Source organism: Siphateles boraxobius, unplaced genomic scaffold (genome assembly GCF_051911475.1).
Source record: "Siphateles boraxobius isolate OS27281-9 unplaced genomic scaffold, OSU_SipBor_1 66, whole genome shotgun sequence".
Classification (NCBI taxonomy): Eukaryota; Metazoa; Chordata; class Actinopteri; order Cypriniformes; family Leuciscidae; genus Siphateles; species Siphateles boraxobius.
This window is the reverse complement of record NW_027509193.1, coordinates 6,477,384-6,494,427: the sequence shown is the minus strand read 5'-3', so window position 1 is coordinate 6,494,427 and position 17,044 is coordinate 6,477,384. Positions and strand designations below refer to the sequence as shown.

The window sequence follows — 17,044 nt, the reverse complement described above, 5'->3', positions numbered from 1 at the left end:
GTGAACAGAGCTGTTTTTGAGGAGGTTGGAAGGGTGTTGTTTTACACAACCATTGAGGAATTTTAACCAAAGTATGTTACAAACTTAACATGAAGACCCTAAGGCATCACACCAGCTTGTGGAAAATGGGCATCCAATGACCCCTTTAAGCGGAAAAAATACTGTTGCTAAAGCTAATATATACAGGCTACACTATAGTATTACATTACTAAAATATTACAGGATAAAACAATAGAGTCCAAAATATTATTTTCAACTGCTATTTATTTTCAGGTATAATCATTTACACTCAAATAAAAACTGAAATGTTTGTAGACAACTCAGCTGCACATTTTCATAAACACTTGTTTGGTCCTGGACCTGGCAACCCTGGCTAGAACTATGGTGATTCACTATACAAGTTCCTTTTCTGACCCCTTTTGATTGACAGGATAATCTGCCGTGATCATCGGCTGTTGCTTGACAAATTATTGCTTTTTTCGGCCAATACGATACATCCACACATCCCTAATTGTTAAATAGGTGAAAAGAGCCTGCATGGCAGCAAAATAAACAAATTCTACATAAAAGATTTTCAAAATTATTTTTGGGTCAAAATTATTTTGGGGCCAATTCAGATGTTGATTTTGAAGAGATGTTTGTTATATAAACGGTCAGCTAATTTAGGCTTTTCTCCTGGTGGGGTGGCAGAAAAAGAATTCACTTGCAGGCCAGTGCCTGTAGGCTACATGCTAAAATTACCTCACATCCTCATGTGCAGCAGTTACTCTCTGAATAGGCCTATAAACATGAGTTCTGTGTGTTGATTAATCACTGAAAACTACATATCTAACAAGACTTCTTCAATAGCAGCCATCTGTTATCTGAAACATGACTGCAGTCTGCTAGCTTATATGTTTGAGAGCATTTGTGTTGATTCACCTTGAGAGGGCTGTTGGACTGTTGAGGAGGAGAATTAAACATATGGCTTGTTAGTGCTGGACTGTTACCGCTGTAAACCAAGCACTAGGAGGCCGAATCCTTGAATTACCCAGATTATAACTTGTATCTAACTTATATTTATGCTAAATTTAGCTATTAAGCTGTGAGCCATCCATCCATGAAATACTTTTTTTTTTACCTTTTCAGGCTTTTCCATTTAAACCTGCCCACAAACTTGCCAGCGGGGCTGTTAAAAAAATATTGTGACTATCAAGCGTTTATGCTACACCCGTCTTACATGACACGCAGCTGACAGGCTAATCGTACTCCAAAATCCCCTGTAGATACAAGTCCTTTTTGGCTACAGTCTAGTAAATGATTGCCAGTGACCTGAATCCTGAGGGGTCAGAAGCACACCATGCTCCGACTGTTTGCATTGCAAATATCTGATAGGCCTTATCCAACTCCTGTTGATTTTTCCTCCTGTACGTCTCCATAATTATCCACGTACCGCCTGTGAGTAGCAACAGATGGATGGACTGGAGCGAAGAGGTGGGGGAAGGATTTGAATGATGCGCATGCACATGGTTTATATGGAGAGCAGTGTGAATGACTTTCTGTTGAACAGCTTCATGTTTTGCTGGCTGTGATAAGATAGTGGAAACCTTTTTGGTTTATTCATTGCATACTTTGACCTTTAACTGATTAGAGAATGACTTTCATCTCCTTGTTCGCCATTTAACAACCATTTCTCACCTTTCTGACACCGAATAGTGTTAAATGTGACATTAAACAAATACTGCACCAAAAAATGAACGTTCTGTTGCAACCTTATGTTGTTCCAGTCCAATATTTTTGTTACTTTTTTGTAATTTTAAAACTTGATTAGACTTTCATTATATGAAAAAAATATAGATCAGGATATTCTTCAAAAATTAATCTTTTGTACTCCACAGAAGATTGAAAGTCAGATGGGTTCGGAACATCATGATGGTGAGTAAATAACGTGTAATCCTCATGTCAGCTTTAATTTACTGGCAGACGTGTGTTTGTTCAGCAGTCTTTATTTTACAGAAGTTCATGTTTGCTGCTGTTTGTTTGTCATGTACTGATGATCTGGAAGCCAAGGTTGGGAGTACACATGTGTTTTAACAGGTCTGCCAAAAGAGAGAGAGACTTTGATATGGTTTGTACTACTGTATGGACTTTTACCTCAGGAGATATATTTGTGCTTTCACATAATATGTTTGTCATATTGCAAAGAGACCCTTAAACTGCCATATTTGTAGACAAGTTTCATTCCTGACCATATTTATTAACTCCTAGTAAAATAGTATAGATGTGAGTTAATGTAGGAAATCTTTTTTTGTGTGTTGCTTACTTTGGCATGCATCATTATTAGTATTGCTTATTCTTAGTTAGGGTCATAAAATTTAATGAACCCCTGAATTTGGCTGTGTAACTCATCAAATAAGTTATCAGGATTTTATCAGGCAAATTAAGCAAATCGACTGAAAGGGAGACCAGACAATCATCGAGACTGGGGTTCGTAAGCAACAAATTAGCAGAATAGCACCTTAGCAACATTGCGCATAGCAAATTCAGAAAACAATCAGAACCATAGACATTATTCACAACAGCACCATGACAGGTTTAAAAAAAGCGAGGCTGTGAGGGATAGACTCAATGGCATCTGCAGTAAAAAGCAGTATAAAGCCCATAGATCACTTTAAATAGCAACGTGATGAAAATCCTTTCCAATTGCATAGCATCACTTCGGTAAACACACACAACATCATAGCAGCCGCATGGCAATGTGCTGAAAATCACTCCGAACACCATTGCAACCTCACAGCAATAACCTGACAACCGGCCACAATGCCATAGAAATCACATAGCAACACCTCGGTAACCACCTAAAACAAAATAACCACATAGCAATGTGCAAAAATCACTATAAACACCTTTTCAACTGCATAGCAGCACCTCTGCAACCACCTACAACATAATAGAAACCACATAGAAATTTGCTAAAAATCACTCATAACACATTTAAGGTAATGATACACAGGGCAACTTTTTGGCCTATGTTGCTGGGAAATGTTTCCGTCAACGGGCAACCAGATGAGAGACAGGGCCCACGAACGATCTAAATTATCTAGATAAAAATGTATTGCCCATTATCAATGAGAAAGTGCCCAAGCAACAATCACTCGGCAAGATTGCCCAGCAACATTGTTTAAAAAGTTGCCCTGTGTATCATCACCTTTACAGCTGCAGAGCAACACTTCAGCAACCACCTACAACATCACAGCAATGTGCTAAAAATCACTCAAAACACCTTTGCAACCGCATAGCAACACCTCAGCAACCACCTAAAACATAATAGCAACCACATAGCAACATGCTAAAAATCACTCATAACACATTTGCATCAGCATAGCAACAGCTCGGCAACCAAATAGCAATGTGATAAAAACGACTCAGAAAACCTTTGTAACCGCATAACAACACCTCAGCAACCACCTACAACATAATAGCAACCACATAGCAACGTGCTAAAAATCACTTAAAACACCTTTGCAACCGCATAGCAACACCTAGGCAACCACCCACAACACCGTCTGGTACTGACTGAAAAAAAATCTCCATTGTTTGCCTTGCGAGTTTCTCTGCATGTTTCTGAAATCCTGCTATGTTAATAGTGTGGTTCATTGCCAATATATACTGACCTCTGCAAGTAGAGATGCCAAAATGGCCTCAATAATTCATCTCTCACTGTGCTCTCAGCTGTGTACCCATCCATACCAGCCGGCAGCCCTCACTGCTTTAAAATCTTGGATTTGTAATGTCTGGTGAGCCGTGCAAAGTAAACATGGTGCATTTCTTGGGGACGGTTGGAGAACTCACAGCATCAACAACCTGACTGACCTCTCAAAATAAAGTACATTTCTGATGCAGTTATTCCAAATGCTTAACTGGCATAAAGTATGTGAATCTCACACGTGTGTGTATACTATCTGTGTTGCATTGAGTGCATTTAGGACATAAACTGTAACTTCATTTGGAATTTATTTTATTTATTTTTTGTACAGATTTTTGATAGTATTGTTGTGCATGTAAACACTCACTGTTTGTATGCAAAGGAGTGTGCCTTGTTTGAAACCTCTGCTATATGACTGTTCAATTAATATTATTTCACAACACCTACATAATACAGTTACTGTAATTATTCAGAGCATCTGTTCGTGTATCGCAGATTTCTTCAGGCATTATGTCTGACTACTTAACAGTGTGTTTCCCACTGATAATCCAACACTGCACACGTAGCTTATGTAATCAACTTTTTCAAGCATTATGGGCATTACGTGACTGCTCACACTGTGCTGGCAATAAACTTTCTAATGGCTTTTCCAACTAATTCTCTACTTACCCAAGAACTATTGCAACAACCCTAGAAAATAAAGGTAATCAGCATTACCCTAACAGCGTTATTTGACTCTTAATTATGAGGAAATGGCAAAACCTTTGAAAGCTGGTTTCCACCACTGGAAAAAAAGTTAAAAAGATAATTGCGATTTTTTTTATCTCACAATTCTGACTTTTTCCCCCCAAAATTGCATGACATAAATTCAGAATTGTGAGATATGAACTCGCAATTCTGTGAAAAAAGTCTTTTTTCCTTCAGCATTTGACTTTATAACTTGCGATTGCGAGTTTATATCTCACAATTCTGAGGAAGTCACAATTGCGAGAAAAAAGTCACAATTGCGAGAGAAAGAGTTAGAATTGCGAGGAAAATGAGTCAGAAATTGTAAGATATAAACTCGTAATTACAAAGAAAATAGTCTGATTTGTAAGAAAAAAATCAGAATTGCGGAAAAAAGACAGAATTGCATGAAATAAACTCGTAACTGAGAGAAGAAAAGTCAGACTTGCGGAGAGAAGTCAGAATTGCTTGGAAAAAAAAGTCTGTCAATTGTGAGATATAATTTCGCAATTGCGAGGAAAAAAGTCAGATTTGTGAGAAAAAAGTCAGAATTGCAAGATATAAACTCGTAATTCCAAGGAAAAAAGTCAGATTTGCAAGAAAAAAGGGCAGAATTGCAAGATTGCAAAGATGCAAAATTGTGTGGAGAAAGGTCAGAATTGCAAGTTTATCTCACAATTCTGACTTTATTTCTCGAAATTGCAAGTTTAAATCTTGCCAATTTAAAAAACAAACAAAAAAAAAACAGAATTGCGAGATGTAAATTGGCCATTGTGAGATAAAAAGTCGCAATTATCTTTTTTTTCTTCTTTGATTTATAATAAAAGTTCTTATAATTATTTATATAATTCTATTCATATATTTCAATATAGTTTTAATTCTGGGTCTAATATATATATATATATATATATATATATATATATATATATATATATATACACACAAGCTATATTATTTAGAAAATTTTATTGATTTATTATTGTCACAAGGTCTGGTTGTGTTTCCCTTGTTTGTCACTAGAGGTCCTGGTTTTCACGGTGTCTTTCACATTTGACTTCATTTCCCAGCATTCTGTCTGTCACTCATAAGTTCAGTGCACTCAGCTGTTTCCCATCACCTTGTTAGATTGCGTGTATAAATACCCTATCTGTTTTAGTATTTGTTACGGAATTCCTTAGTATGTGTCACACCACTTCAGGTCTGTGTTTGTTCTAGTTCCTGTTTTGTTCATTGTTTTGACGGCTTATTTGGATTGACCCCTGCATGTTGACTACGAGTTTGGATTGCCCTTTATTAAAAGAAACTACTGCTCATGGATTATCTGCTTCCCGTGTGGTTTTCTTGTCAGAAGGAATCCGTCACAAACAATCCAGCGGTATGTTTTGCTACATCTCTTCCCCAGCCACCGAGCGGAAGAGAAAGGAGTTGTTTAAGGGGACCCGGTTGGTAAAGTTCCACGGGACCCGTGGAGGTCGCCGTAGAGGAGATGATAGAGAGATCTTTTCACGTCCCGTCTGCCCAGTCAGAGACTGTTCACGTTCCGTCTGCCCAGTCAGAGACTGTTCACGTTCCGTCTGTCCAGTCAGAGACTGTTCACATTCTGTCTGCCTTCATGGACCTGGACTATCTGGAGCGTCTGGCTCGGATCCTGGACATGCCCGTGTCTGCTGTTCCATAGCCGGAGCCAGTGTCTCCTGTTCCAGAGCCGGAGCCATTGTCTGCTGTTCCAGAGCCGGAGGCAGAGCCAGTGCCCGTTCCAGGGCCGGAGGCAGAGCCAGTGCCCGTTCCAGAGCCGGAGGCAGAGCCAGTGCCCGTTCCAGAGCCGGAGGCAGAGCCAGTGCCCGTTCCAGAGCCGGAGGCAGAGCCAGTGCCCGTTCCAGAGCCGGAGGCAGAGCCAGTGCCCGTTCCAGAGCCGGAGGCAGAGCCAGTGCCCTTTCCAGAGCCGGAGGCAGAGCCAGTGCAGGTTCCAGAGCCGGAGGCAGAGCCAGTGCCGTCTGCCTTCATGGACCTGGACTATCTGGAGCGTCTGGTTCGGATCCTGGACATGTCCGTGTCTGCTGTTCCAGGGCCGGAGTCAGTGTCTGTTCCGGGGCCGGAGTCAGTGTCTGTTCCGGGGCCGGAGTCAGTGTCTGTTCCGGGGCCGGAGTCAGTGTCTGTTCCGGGGCCGGAGTCAGTGTCTGTTCCGGGGCCGGAGTCAGTGTCTGTTCCGGGGCCGGAGTCAGTGTCTGTTCCGGGGCCGGAGTCAGTGTCTGTTCCGGGGCCGGAGTCAGTGTCTGTTCCGGGGCCGGAGTCAGTGTCTGTTCCGGGGCCGGAGTCAGTGTCTGTTCCGGGGCCGGAGTCAGTGTCTGTTCCGGGGCCGGAGCCAGTTTCTGATCAGGGGCCGGAGCCAGTGTCTGTTCCGGGGCCGGAGCCAGTGTCTGTTCCGGGGCCGGAGCCAGTTTCTGATCCGGGGCCGGAGCCAGTGTCTGTTCCGGGGCCGGAGCCAGTGTCTGTTCCGGGGCCGGAGCCAGTGTCTGTTCCGGGGCCGGAGCCAGTGTCTGTTCCGGGGCCGGAGCCAGTGTCTGTTCCGGGGCCGGAGCCAGTGTCTGTTCCGGGGCCGGAGCCAGTGTCTGTTCCGGGGCCGGAGCCAGTGTCTGTTCCGGGGCCGGAGCCAGTGTCTGTTCCGGGGCCGGAGCCAGTGTCTGTTCTTGAGCCGGAGCCAGTGTCTGCTGTTCCAGAGCCGGAGCCAGTGTCTGCTGTTCCAGAGCCGGAGGAAGAGCCAGTGCCTGTTCCAGAGCCGGAGGCAGAGCCAAGGCCTGTTCCAGAGCTGGAGCCAATGTCTGTTCCAGAGCTGGAGCCAATGTCTGTTCCAGAGCCAGCGCCTGTTCCAGCGCCAGAGCCAGTGTTTGTTTCTGTGTTTGTGTCTGTTCTTGTGACTGTTACAGTTCTTGTGTCTGTACCTGAGCCGGTGTCTGCTGTACCCGAGCCGGTGTCTGCTGTACCCGAGCCGGTGTCTGCTGTACCCGAGCCGGTGTCTGCTGTACCTGAGCCGGTGTCTGCTTTTCCTGAGCCGGTGTCTGCTTTTCCTGAGCCGGTGTCTGGTGTTCCTGAGCCGGTGTCTGGTGTTCCTGAGCCGGTGTCTGGTGTTCCTGAGCCGGTGTCTGCTGTTCCTGAGCCGGTGTCTGCTGTTCCTGCGCCTGAGTCACCGCCATGGCCGCTCGAGGGATCTTCACCGCCCTGGCCGCCCGAGGGGTCTTCACCGCCCTGGCCGCCCGATGGACTGTCTTCTCCGCCCGGGCAGCCCGATGGACTGTCTTCTCCGGCCTGGCCAGTTGATGGATTCTTGGTTTCGCCCTGGCCGTCGACTTAGCCCTCACCCCTTGTTCCTGTCTCCCTTCATGGACCTGGCCCACCATCCCTCCCCCGATCCTCCACCGTTCCACCTCCCTCCTGAATTCTTGTGTGGTGTTGTAACTGTCGTGGAGCGTCTGGTAGCCGCTCCGTAGAGGGGGGGTAATGTCACAGTGTCTGGTTGTGTTTCCCTTGTTTGTCACTAAATGTCCTCATTTTCACGGTGTCTTTCACATTTGACTTCATTTCCCAGCATTCTGTCTGTCACTCATCAGTTCATTGCACTCAGCTGTTTCCCATCACCTTGTTAGATTGTGTGTATAAATACCCTGTCTGTTTTAGTATTTGTTATGGATTCCTTAGTTTTTGTCACACCACTTCAGGTCAGTGTTTGTTCTAGTTGTAGTTCCTGTTTTGTTTATTGTTTTGACGGCTTATTTGGATTGACCCCTGCATGTTGACTACGAGTTTGGATTGCCCTTTATTAAAAGAAACTACTGCTCATGGATTATCTGCTTCCCGTGTGGTTTTCGTGACAATTATATTTTGTTATTATAATTTACATTTAAATTAAGAATTTTATAATGCTAAATTTGAGTCCTCTTACACTCATTTAATTGGGTCCTGTCTTATTTTTTCTTGGGCACCAACAGAGTCTGGACTGACACTGATGGAAACTACAGAACTGGTCAGGGGTCCATCATTACATTTAGAAGTTGCCATGTAATGAGCAGAATACGAAGAAGGTGAATACTGTTCAACTGGAAAACTTTACACCCTGACTATATGCAGTAGAGCGTTGGTACTTGCAACGCCAAGGTTATGCATGGGAAAGCAAGAACTGATAAGAATGTAAATGTGTACTTTGGATTAAAGCATCTACCAAATGCATAAAATGTAAATGTAATGTAAATGCCTGTGTGGCCTTCATGTCTCTCAACAGCTGTTGAATTGACACAGGATGCAACCGTCTCTCCCTGAAAGTACGAGGATACACTAATGATTATAGCAAATAACACAGACTGACAAGTTCCATCTGCGTCCTGATTCAAGAGCTTTGAGAGAGGTGGGGCTTCAAGTGACAGCCAAATAGTGACAGCCAATCAGATGGAGGGGAGGAGATTCTTTACCCAGCAACAGCTGAGTGTCATTACACATTGCTCCACAACTCTCAGGTGGCCGTGTCCATCCCCCAGGGTACGGCACACTGTGGCATGTTTTCTTGTCCTCTTGATCTCAATGCATGACTTACAATGGCTTTAATGAGTTGAGTGGAGGTAATGACGAGGCCTGAAGGTGAAGTGGCAACACAAGTTTGTTGGTTTTATCTCTGAATCAAGAATTGAAAAGTTCTGAAACCATTGAGTGAAGCATTTTCCTCCAAGTTGCTTCAAATGATGTACTGAAAGTCAGTTTGGTTGAAAATAGGTTGAGTTGAGTTGCAAGTTTAAACATCTGTAAATAAAGGTTAGTATATAGTTTTTTGTTTTAATACTATTTTTAAATTTACTTTTAAGTTTCATTTAGTTGATGTAGAAAAAACTTTCTAGAAGCTGCAGGTTATAAAGACGCATTGAAATCTATACTGCCCAGTAACATTCTTATACACGGCCTACTAAACGCTGAATCTTGCATGACTTTTTGTTTTCTGTTACTACAGCTCTGGGTGTAGTTACAATAGATAGTCCCTTGATATACACTATCTTGGTGTCAATCTAACATGTACACACAGTAGACAAACTGCAGTTAAGCGTCCCTAGCAACTGATTTCCTACACGTCCGTACAAAAGTCTGCGGTCAGTAAGGTTTTTTTTTCTTTTGTACAAAAGTGACCGTAAAGACATTTATAGCCTAATAAGATTTCCATTTCAAATGAATCCTGTTTATTTGAACTTTCTAAACAATCCTAACTAAAATGTAGCACAGTTTACAACAACTGTTGTCATCATTGATTGGATCATCGAGCTCTTGCTGCGTTAACCCCATCGTCATTACCATAATTTCGAGATGACAACCTATGACGTACTACCCGGAGCTGTTCACGTCCTCCGACTCAGAATTATGTGTTTATATGGCAACACTATCAACGGCAAAATAAATCTGCAGTGGTCAGGTGTTACGGCAGTCACATGGTACAAGTCATTCTCAGAAAATTCAGAGTTTACAAGGACATCTGGTAATTACAGTAATTCCTACATGGTGCGAATCAAAATAAACGCACCCTTATTGAGCATAGGATTTGAAAATTACATTTTTATTTCTAAACACTAGCGTTTTCAAGTGTTGCTCATCCACATTGAAACATCTTGTGCATGCGTAAAACGAACAAAAAGTTTACAAGATGATACAGAGAGAGCAGACATTATAAAGTTCTCATGCTATTCTTCTGGCACAAACATTTTATTAGCAAAATCTCATACCACACCACCAGTTTTGCGTCCAGGTTGCACTCAAAATCACATGGTTTAAAACTCAATTGTCATCATGTTTTGCCACTGTACAGCAATTGCGAGTAAATTTTCTTTGCAGGAATGCAAAATGAAGACTGTACAAGGGAGCATTTCGCTTAAGCAACACTGAAAGTATATAGCAGACACAACAATGCCAGTATAACCATAGATATCTATGTATACAATAAACGTCACATGACCAAACATCGTTTTATCGGTTTCATCGTTTTCGAATTTCACAGTCCACACTACAACACAACAACGGCATTTCGAAATGTATCCACTTGAAGACTGTTTTTAAAAAGCTCCATCTCTGTTGACAAAAACGCAATCTCAATGTGGACGGAAGGCCAAAACGGATAGAAAAAGATGCGTTTTCAAACAAAAACCTATTAGTGTGGACAAGGCTTACAAGACTTTTTTCAAAAACATTGAAAAATCTTACCGACCCCAAACCTTTTAACCTTGGTGTAGCTGTTTCTCCTTCTTTTCTCAAATTAAATGAAATTTGAACTCAAAACTATATTTCATGTCCATTAATTTTGTTTTGGCAAATAGCCATGTAATAGGTGTTATAAGTTAACTTATCACAAATGAAACCTGAAACCCTCAAGACCCCTTTGACTGAAAAGGATCCCTTACATAACATGCATCCAGCTATTAGAGGCCTGAAATATATGTCCGCTTCTTTTATTGGCGCTCATGTTGAGAGTGTACACAGGCTGAGCTCTTAAGTATCGAGTCTCAGCCCGGCGGAATGAATGGATGCTAAACAGAGTCTATTAGCCGTGGGTGTGTTAGCCGGGCACCTCTCCCTCTAGTCTAACAAAAACGCTGTGCGCTAGCCGTGTGCTCCGGTTATTATTAGGACACCAAGCATTTCTCTCAGCAGGAAATGGCTGCTGGTGCTTCCTATAAATGCTCGGCTGAAGTTAAACAGACACTGCTTATTTCTGAGCGCCGTGTTTACGTTAGGGGTGCAGGTGCTGGATCAAATACACACAGATGGTCTGTTTTTGTTGTGTCTTGACAGACACAGAGCGTCAGGTTGGTGCGTTGCTCAAGTGTGTGTTTTGTGTGTCAAGTCAAGTCACCTTTATTTACATAGCGCTTTATACAGTACAGATTGTTTCAAAGCAGCTTTACATGGATAAACAAGAAACTAATGCTTCAATGTTGTAAACAGACTTCCATTCTGTTGTAAAGCAGCTCTAAAGAGACAATAGCAAACAGTCAAGTATGTCTGCATCTGCAATTGTGACATTTTTTGAAAAGTTGAATTTCGCAAGACATCGCAAGATGTGAAACAGGAAGTATAAGGTCCTTATATAGTGAAAAGGGGTAAATGTGAGGTGACACTGACCCTCTCTGGGAGGTAATCAGGGTTTTGATATCCTGTGGTGGATTGGTCATCTGTTCCTCTCAGTCCACTGAAACTCACAAAGCAGAAATAATCTTTAAATACATTCCAGTGCTTTTAAAGGGATAGATCAGGCAAAAATGAAAAATTCTGTCATCATTTGCTCACTCTCATGACATTACAAACCTTCCTTGCTTCTCCAGATCACCGAAAGTGATGTTTAGCAGGATGTCCGAGTTGCTCTCCATATGAGTGAACAGGGTTTCATGTTAAAAAACAGAACATAAAAGTATACCTTAAAGTTTCAAAACAGGACAACCTATGCAACCTTTCCCAAGTATTCTAAAGTTATCTATCTATCTATCCATCTATCCATCTGTAAAATGTAATAAGTTGACTTTACTTAGAAAAAGTGAGTAAACTGATTGCCTTACAATTTCTATATAGTGTATTCATTTTTAGTTGGCAAAACGTAGTAAAAGAGAACTTGTTGGTCAAGTCTTGTTAACACAAAATCATTCGTTGTGATTACGTATTATTAGTGTTCACATTACTAGGAAAATCTTAGGAAACCGATTGCCTTAACATTTTCAAGTAAGCTGAACTAAAAAAATATATGCTAAGACAAAAAGCAACAATAGGTCTTAGGCAAAACATTATTTATTACTCATCAATTTTCTTCAGGCATTACAATGTACCAATCAATGCCATTCTGGCACCCCTTATTCAAAAAATGTTCATTAATGGTACAATATGCATTACAACAAATTATGATTGATAAATAAACAAAGACTACTGACAATCATTTGACAAGAAACTGAATAGCTGACCCTGTAAAAATCAATGTTTGCTTAACAGTAAAAGTAAAACGGTGCCCTTTAAAAAAAAAAAAATCACCTAAGGTTGATGGGTGACAATTAAACACTTTAATTAAAAACAATGTTGACTTTAGTGCAACAAGAAGCTTTAAGGGTTAGTTCACCCAACATTTTTAAGTCTTTCATAATTTACTCTCCCTCATGACGTTCCAAACCCGTAAGGCTTTGGTTTGACTTCGAAACACAAATTAAGATATTTTTAATGAAATCTAGGAGATTTCTGACCCTCCATTGAAAGTCCAGGTAAACAAAACTTAAAAGATCCAAAAAGGTTATAAAAGGCATTATAAAATAAATCCATTTGATTTGAGCATATTAATTACCTTCTTGGATCTTTTAAGTTTTGGTTACCTGGACTTTTAATGGAGGGTCAGAATCAGAAACCTTTCTGGTTTTCTTTAAAAATATCTAAACTTGTGTTTCAAAGATTAACCAAAGTCTTATGAGTTGGGAATAACATGAGAGTGACACACTGATGACAGAATTTACATTTTTAGGTGAACTATACATTTAACACAATCTCAAACAGAAGGTTTTTAAGTGAATGTACTTTTGGTTTTCGAGATTTGTGTCCAAGGGAAAGAAAACTCAGAATTTAGCACATAAATCAGCCTAACAATGAGGCACATGGCACCTGGAAAGTTTTCAAGATCATCCATGACTATGGCTCCGTCTAGAATAATGCTGTGCAAGAAGACTCCATAAAATAGTGCTTGTGGAGAGAGAATCCTGGCTGTCTTTCCTTGTCACGGTCAGAATCCTGATGAAAGAAATCTTGGGTGTGTCAATCACAGTCCTAATAAAAACAGGAAAAGCCATATTAAAAATTCTGGTTACATTACAAATGAAAATCAATATCCAAAATACATATAACAAAGTATCAGGTCTATGTACAACTAGCAGAGATTAATTATGGTTGTTTAAGTATTGTCTGAAACCTATACAAAAAAAATGTAAATAACAACAGTATAATAATTAAAAACTTGTATTCGACAAAATGTTGTATAAAAAAAAAAGAAAGAAAATAAATTAAACAAATGCTGAGTTTGCATGTAAGATCCAAGATAAGAGAGTTGAATGAAGCATATTTAATGCCTATATGTAATATATGTGTCGGGAATCAAAAACAGGTTAATATAAACCTACTAAATTCTTACCATAAAGATTTATATATATTTTTAAATTATTGATCACCGTGTAGTGTTCTAACATTTTAATCTAAAGAAATCTAAAATAAAATGAAATAATATAAAATATAACATCCCTGTTCAACACATCTAAACATCCAAATATAAATCAGTAGAGAAATATGTAAAAAAAAAAAATCATCAGTCTAAATTGTACACAAAATAAAAACATCTAAACCATAAAAAAACTTTCCTTTATTGAATACATGCAGCCAAATAACAGTGACCTGCAAATGCTAGACTGCTAATTTCAAATAGCACAATCCAACATTTATATCAATAAAATCACATCCAATATCACCATGTAACGCTAAGTTATTTAATCTGATTACTACAAAATCGATTAATGTACATTAAGTAATTCAGAAATAAAAAAAACTGACAAACAAGCACCAACTCACATTTCCATGTGCTTCTCCCCTCAGAATCCATTGAGAATTGACTCCACCTACACGTAGAACTGCGCATGACCATACGAAAATTTCACAATACTCATTATTTTAAGTAGAGGATAATTGAATCTATTAAGTTTATTAACTTTCCGTGCTAAAAAGTTGTCGTTACTTAGTTAAACTCAGTAAGGTCAACAAACTTATTCAAAATAAGTTATAATCACTAAATTTTATTAGTAAGATCATCGTTTACATTTTACAGTGATCTATCTATCTATCTATCTATCTATCTATCTATCTATCTATCTATCTATCTATCTATCTATCTATCTATCTATCTATCTATCTATCTATCTATCTATCTATCTATCTATCTATCTATCTATCCGTAAAATGTAATAAGTTGACTTTACTCTCGTCCTCTCTTTTGCTTTCCTCTCCTCACCTTCAGTGTTTTAAAAATAAACAGTCTTTCTTGTTTTTTAGAAATAGCTTTACATCTTGGCAGACCATGCGGTTCTTAGTTATTCCTGTGTTTCTGTTTGTGCAGCTGCGATGGACACATGTGACGTCAGAGGAGCAAGAGAAGCACTGGGCCGCTCTGAGAACAAACGCTGATTAATGCGGATTAAACAACGGATGATCATTAAAATATATCAACGGAAAGACAAGCCAGGCGAGGTGGTGAAACATCCTTCATTGTATCAAGTCAGACGCAGAGAGATTCTGACAGGTGCTTTTACATTTATTTACCCCACAATCTTCATGTCCTAAACTTGAATGCATTGTGCATCATTGTTCACATTTAAGTGCAGTGAAACTGTGCAGACAGCAAAAAATAACACTAATAAAAATGAAATAAAATAATTGCAAATAACATGCAAAACAAAAGCAATGCTTATGTATGTAAAAAATGCAAAAATATTACACCAAGTACTTTGAATGAATATGAAGTTTTGCATATTAAATGCAAATTAGAGACATTCTATAATCGAGCACATCATTATTTTCATGTAATTTGTTTCACTAACATATATTAGCAAATGTGTGCTTACCTCACTGCATTTAAAACTTTAACCATTTCTGTACGACCATAAGTTAAGTGCACATTAACCTCTGCACTATGACATCGTGTCTGCAACCTCATTGAAAGTGGGGAATACAAAGGTAAACTAATAACTGCAAAGGGGGATCATTTACAATGACCCTAGTTACCAAAAGACAAACTGCAAAACTTCAATGGTTTGTGAAAGTGTGTGCATATTTGCTTTTCTCTTAGATAATTAGGACAAATTATGTAGACCAGCATCCTCAATTGTATTGTGGCACATGCAAAGTATTGTGGGTAGGGGAACATCATATGTGATTCACTGAAAACTGATTAAAGCATAAACCAGACCAACTCTCTCTTCTTCATCTGACACTCTGCATCGTTGTGATTCCCATTCAAGGTTCTTGCCCTGCAGATGACGATTGTGCTTGTCTAATTCTCTCATCTTTATCCTGATTGTTTTTTTGGCCAAACGACTGAGTATGTCTGCATTGTCTAGTATCTCTGCGCTATTATCTTCCATCAGACGTAATGGGAGCTGCAGAGGAATTTCTTATGCACAAAGACTCATTTCCAGGGCCGTGGCTTTCAACAAGGCACACATTTTAACCAGTTTCCCATTCAATCAGCCATGATCAAAGACAAAAGCAGCCAGACACGCTACCCTCACATAGTAATTACAGTACGGACACAAATGAGTCCAATACTTTTAATGATGGACTAGATTTAATGGATTTATTGGCGGGAGCAGTTTAGAGTTTATGCAAGGATCTCATCGAGTTTTTCAGGGAAGTCTGGACACAAGATAAGGATTTTTTTTTCCGTATACTGATTATTGCTACATGTATCATGTCTCTCATTTGTACTTTTATATTTAGTTTGCATTTTGCCCTGTTCTGATCCTGTTTCCAGTTTTGTAGTTCTTCTTTTGGTTTCCCTAGTTTCTCTCTGATAATTTACATCTGTGTCTAGTTAGTCTTGTCATCCCCTGTGTATTTAAACCCCAGTGTTTGCTATGATAGTTGGTCAGTTATTCTGTTACAAGGAAGAGGAAGGGCAAGGAAAGAAGGCAGCTTATTAAACGAAACAAAACAGGGAACACGATAAGCCAGGAAACAAGAGGAAAAAAACACAAAACAAAACAAGAATCCACCAAAAACAAGTGACCAACTAAAATAGCAAACATTGGGGCTTAAATAGGGGATAGCAAGAATAACTTGACATAGGTGCAAATAATCAGGGAGAAATGAGGATAACCAGAAAAAAGCAACAAAAAAAAAAGCAACAAAAAAAAAGCAAAGGAAAAGTCTAGGAGGGTTGTGGAGTGAAGGCGGACAAGGGGGATGGATGGAAAGCCAGGCCCATGGTAGTGGGCCTTAGGTGGAATATCGAACAACCATGGTGAAGCAGCAAGCCAGGGCAGAGCGCTGAGACCACCGAACTTGGGACCATTGGACTTGGGAGTGCTGAGACCACCAGACTTGGAAGCGCTGGACTTGAGACCACCGCACCTGGAAGCACTGAGACCATCGGACTTGGAAGCACTGAGACCATCGGACTTGGAAGCACTGAGACCTTCGGACTTGGAAGCGCTGAGACCACCAGACTTGGAAGTGCTGAGACCACCAGACTTGGAACTGGAAGCATTGAGACCATCGGACTTGGAAGCACCTGATTTGGGACCACCGGACATGGAAATGGAAGCATTGAGACCATCGGACTTGGAAGCACAGAGACCACCAGACTTGGAAGCGCTGAGACCACCAGACTTGGAAGCGCTGAGACCACCAGACTTGGAAGCGCTGAGACCACCAGACTTGAAGCGCCGGACACGGAACTGGAAGCATTGAGACGATCGGACTTGGAAGCACCGGATTTGGGACCACCGGACATGGAACTGGAAGCATTGAGACCATCGGACTTGGAAGCACAGAGACCACCAGACTTGGAAGCGCTGAGACCACCAGACTTGAAGCGCCGGACAC

General features: G+C 40.5%; 1 long non-coding RNA gene across 2 annotated transcripts in view; it reads left to right on the top strand.

Moving 5' to 3' along the window:
* LOC143721454 (uncharacterized) overlaps nucleotides 1-14,689 on the top strand; it is a 34,210-nt gene extending 19,521 nt beyond the window's left edge. The window contains exons 2-4 of one of the 2 annotated variants that reach the window (XR_013196738.1): nucleotides 1,878-1,914; nucleotides 8,395-8,487; nucleotides 14,559-14,689. This is a non-coding gene — a long non-coding RNA (uncharacterized LOC143721454). The remainder of the gene's footprint in view (nucleotides 1-1,877; nucleotides 1,915-8,394; nucleotides 8,488-14,558) is intronic. The other variant, XR_013196739.1, reaches the window with a different exon arrangement.
* The last annotated feature ends 2,355 nt before the right edge of the window (nucleotides 14,690-17,044 follow it).